Raw genomic sequence first — 5,351 nt, forward strand, 5'->3', positions numbered from 1 at the left:
GAGTTTCCTTCCAGCCTAGGATTCTTTTCTTATACAGCAAAAAAGAAAGCAATAGTTAACTTCAACTTTGTCATTTCTCTATGTTCAATTCCTCTCCTGGGATCAGTTTCCACATCCATTAACATTTACTTCCAGTAACAATTTATGGTGCTGCTCCAGAAAAAAAATGAATGTTTTCTGGCTTCATTGAAATAGCACAAAGACACTTTTGGACATGAGGTAACACGTGTTTCAGAGACAACTTAGTAAAGAGAAATGAAATTTAAGTTGCTTATAAATACATTATCCATGAGAACATTTTGTTCAAACTTCTTATGTGCTCTGTAAATTAAGGTGAATTTTAAATGGGAAGAATGTTCTCAGATCTTTTATTGTGAATCTATGTTCTGTGCATTAATTTCCCAAGTGTACATGAGTTAACAGTAAGAGAAACAAAAGCAATTATAGGAGAAAAAGAAGTTCTTTGTTTATGTATAAGTGTTCAATACAATATAGAAGACGCTACAAATAAGAAAACATTGAAACAATAAAACCAAGTCCAGTATGTAGATTTATGGGAGTGAAATAGAGAAAGCATTACTCCTAAGTGGAACCTGAAGCATGAGGCCACTCCCTTTCTACATCACGCTTGCTAATCATGTAAATGTGCAAAAAGGAGAATGGAAGAATGATTCTGTTTCCAATGCAAGTCAGATATGGGAGAATAGACTTAACTGGAAAAAAAGAGTCCATCTTGAGAGAACAGGAATTATAATAGGAATGAACCTGGTGGCTAAGATCACACATCTTTTTCATTCCTTTTCTTATATTCTTTTGTTGCTCTTCTTGTTGTTGTTGTTGCTCTTGTTATTGTTCGTGGCACCTGAAATATGGGACAGGGCGCTGTCCCTCTGAAACACAGCTCAAGGCTAGTGCTCTTCCACTTGAGCCACAGTGCCACTTCCAGTTTTCTGGTAATTATTGGAGAAAAGAGTCTCCAGGACTTTCCTACCCATGCTGGCTTTAAACCCCAATCCTCAGATCTCACAACAACTTGGTTTATGATCACATTTCTAACAGTGAACATTCAGGATATGTAATGTATGCGTTCATCTACCTTTATATGAATTCTTGAGTCAAAAATCTGGGCTACAGGTTAGACTTTACACTCACAAAAGTGTTTGAAGTTTGAAAGTTGATACTCCTGGAAAAATAAAACCTAAGAATGTAAAGGAGTCTGGGAAGTTCAATTTACATCCAGCTTGGACAGTATAGGCTTTGAGACACTACATATAATTAACCAGCCAAAAGCTGGAATACCAGTCACGAGCAAGATTGCTGAATAACAGCTTTAGGTTTTTGCATACATACATACAAACATACATATACACACAGAGGCACTTATAGGTGCACACAAAAATACACAAATGAAACAACTCTCAGAATATGTAGAAAAGTTAGAAAACAATAGAAAATACGTCCTGAGTACGACTAGAATCAAGTGATAATTTTTAATATTAGAAAGTCCTCAAGTGAACTTTCCCCCAAAGTTGAGAATATTACATAGGTAGGGACCAGAGATGTAAGAGAGTCAAGTAATCATTATTAACGGGATAGGATCCTTGGTGGAATGAATCAGGGAACCTTGGAGGTGCATCTGAAAATGTTCATATCCTGTGTCAAATGTGAAAACATCTTTGAAAATAGTACATAAACAGTCTAGTGGATAACATCATAGGAGAAGTTCAAAATTGCTAGTCTGTTTCTATATTAAATAAACAAACTATGGCAGGGCAATGTGATACAAGCCTGGAATTCTAGCACTCAGACCGGAGATTAGATAGTGGAATTACATAACGATACCTTCCCTGGACCAGGTAGAATAATTTTGTCTCAGTAAAACAAACCAAACAACAAGAAAGAATACACAATTCAGAGTTTGGGCTAATTTTGTCATTATGTTTTGAGAAGTCAAGTTTCAGAATGAATGCAACTCATATATATCCTCACTTGCGTTTTAAATCCTCTCATCATTACAGAACATTCCTAGATGCAAAATAGCTCATGATTCCGATCCAAAAATTTGCAAAAGTAAATAAGCATCATTCTGTTGGATTCCAAATAAATGTTGAAGGATTACAAAAGCTTAAGTCTGGAGAAATAACAAAGTTCGTCTAATGTAGGACTTTGTAGACCTTTTTAAATTAGAATTTAGGTTTAAAATATATTTTTTGGTTTTATTTGTAATTTCATATTCCATAGGATACTACAAAATTCTTTTTAAGGAGAGGGATTAATTGAAAAATTCACAAATGATTCTGGCATTCTATTTGCCTAGATATTCTTTCAAGAGTGTTATAATTAGAACATAGTTACTAGATAATTTCCACAGGTCATGTACACCATATTAATGGGAATAATCTACACAGAGTTGCCAACAAATGGATGACATTAATTTATATATTTAGAAAAAACAATTTTTAAGGGTTTGGTTTAATATGGTATGAAGAGAGTAATTGTGTGACATCTTCTTTCTTCTACCTATATGTAACACAGGAAGCCATTACCTTATTTACGTGCCTCTGTATACATGGAGAAAAATGCTAGGATTGGGGTTTGTTTTCAATTTAGATTTTGTTTTATTGGTTCGTCCTAGAGCTTGAACTCTTGGCCTGGACAGAGTCTCTGAGCTTGTTTATGTTCAAGGCTCGTGCCCTACCACTTCAACCTCAGTGCCATTTGAGTCTGGCTTTTGTGGAGAAATTTTTTGGAGATAAGATTCTAAGAAACCTTCCTGTCTGGGTGGGCTTTGAACCATAATTTTCCTATCTTAGCATCCTGAATATCTATGATAGCTAAAAAAGTATAAATATAAATAATATTTGCACGTGTTGTGATCCCAAGAATACCAGTGGTGGAAAAATAATGCAGCTCAGTTTATTGTGGTGTTCTTTTCAGAACAAGGAGGGCGTCACATTAGCAGAGGTGTAGTATTTTGTCAAAATAGAGATAAGGTATTCATGATGTGAATTAAGTAATTTTAAAGTGCCCCTTACAAGTTGGAAACTGTTAGGCTATGATGACTTTATGGCATAAATCTTGGGATTAATGGTCATAGAAATAATAGCTTTCTCTGATAAAAAATTGCTAAGTTCCCTTGCATTTCACAATTGCTTACTGCTAATTCCTGCATCTCAAGGAATTGGGGCCCTGAAATATAGGAAATGACAAATTGAGATGGGTCTTCAATTACTTTGTGTTTACATGTTGCGTGGGCCTTGGTAAGAAGTCTTGCCCTTGTTATCTGATGATGCAGGTACCTGGGACCTGGGATCCTATGACCCATGGGTCCTGAAGAAGAATAATATGCTTTAGGCATCTTAGCAAAATTTGGGCATAATCAGTAGGAATGCTTCAGAAATATGGAGAAAAAGTTTGGGACTAGCGAGTTAAAACAATAAACAGAGCAGCAGAGTAAAATTCATAGATTAGAGGAAAACATTTTTTTTTACCATGTGAATTCAGAAGACCCAGAACAGTTAGAATGTATTACAAGTTTATACTAAAGACATTGCATTGATACTTTTTATATTCTAATATATATTTTAAACCTAATTGTTTATATTCCAATCCTATTTATTGGAATAAATATCAATTTATTTGTCAAATTATCAACTAATTCTAGTAAGTTTCATTGTGTGAAATATAAAATCAGCACATATAAATATAAAATATACAACTATATTTAATATAATTAAAAGGCACACGTTTTGCATTGTTCTGTTGTAGTTACTGTATCAAAGGCAACTCTGTTTTAAGTATTATTCCATTATCTCTGCCTCAGTGTTTGATAGAGTTAGACCTAAAGCTTTACCATTTGTAGATTTACAGCATGTAGGCAAGGGGAAACACTGTGATTAAAACATTATCAATTTAATGCCTAATAATGAGGAGAAACATATGGACTTCTCCTGCAATTATGAAAATATTTGGTGATAAAAAGGCAGTAGTGTAAGTTCCTGCCTGGTTGGATGGTAGACAATCCAGGACATTAAGTAATCATGCATATGAACAATTTTTTCACCTTCTTGGCTTTAGTTACTGTTGAAATGGAAGGTATAATAAAAATTATATTTTGATAAAATACCTTCTAGTCTGAACAGTTCTGTTTGAACTGTTCATCTCTCTATCATCCCTTGTAACCAAGATTAGTTTTGTTCAAGTAAGACAATTTACGTTTTCAGGGTAAGATATTCTGGTTGGTCTGTTCCCACATGGAAGAAGGGTAAAGGCTCAGGTAGACATTTGTGCCAATAACACCTCATTTGGGAAAATGTCAGCTGGAGAAGTTTAGAAGTAGCTCTTAAGCAATGCTTACTTTGAATTCATTAGGTCCACAAAGCTAATTCAGTTGGATAAATAAGTACTTGAAAAAGCCATCACCTTTAGACCTATCTATAAATAATTGAGAGTACGATAAAATTCCAAATAAAAAGACTTGATAGTCATTGACAAAAAAATTTGCAAATGTGAGCAATCGACTGATCAATACAATTTTTCCAATATTCACAGAATTTTAGGGAAATAAGACCGATAGCATTGTTAGGAACAAGAAGCTATCCTTGTTACAAGTAGGCACCCATAGATATAAGCCTGTATAAAGATTGCATCATTAACAACTTAAATTTAGAGGATACTACATGCATCAGCAGCACGTATACTCAAATTACAATACAGAGATTAACATGGCACTTGCAAAAGGATAATATGAAAATTTGAGAAGTATTCCATATTTTTCATTCTTCAGATGCAAGAAATGAAAAACAGTTATTAAAAGGTTGATTACAAAATTACAAGTGTAACAATACACGTAATTCATATAATTAAATTTAGTTTGACATCAGTGTATTAAATCTTCAGCTCAGAAAGGCGTTTACATAGCATAAAATTTACAAAACTTCAAATTAGACAACATTGTCATTTTATCCCAAAGAAAAATAAAGACCTAGAAAAAATAAGGAATCAAAATGTTTCTATATGGAATGCAATCGGAAAGGAAACATTAATTAACCTATATATTATAAAGTAATGTAGAATTCAAAGTATATCTAGGAGAAAATAAAATAAATTATGAACATTATGCAAACATAGAATATAGAATATTTTAAAATATACTTTATCAGACAAGCACCAGAAATATTTTACTTTCTGAACTACTCATTTCAACAGGTAAGTTAAAATTATTTCTGATTAAAAAATCACAAACTCTGAAGAAATCATTATACATGTATACAAAAACTATTGAATACATTTTGACATCCAATGCAGGCAATTCATTTGGAAGAATTCCGCGGAATCCATGAATTTTTACA

At 33.3% G+C, this 5,351-nt stretch overlaps 1 pseudogene; it reads left to right on the forward strand.

The window, feature by feature from the left end:
- Positions 1 to 4,679: 4,679 nt before the first annotated feature.
- On the forward strand, positions 4,680 to 4,776 carry LOC122115618 (annotated as a pseudogene).
- The last annotated feature ends 575 nt before the right edge of the window (positions 4,777 to 5,351 follow it).

This window comes from Dipodomys spectabilis, unplaced genomic scaffold, assembly GCF_019054845.1.
Source record: "Dipodomys spectabilis isolate Male_0828 unplaced genomic scaffold, ASM1905484v1 ptg000121l, whole genome shotgun sequence".
In the NCBI taxonomy this organism is placed as follows: domain Eukaryota; kingdom Metazoa; phylum Chordata; class Mammalia; order Rodentia; family Heteromyidae; genus Dipodomys; species Dipodomys spectabilis.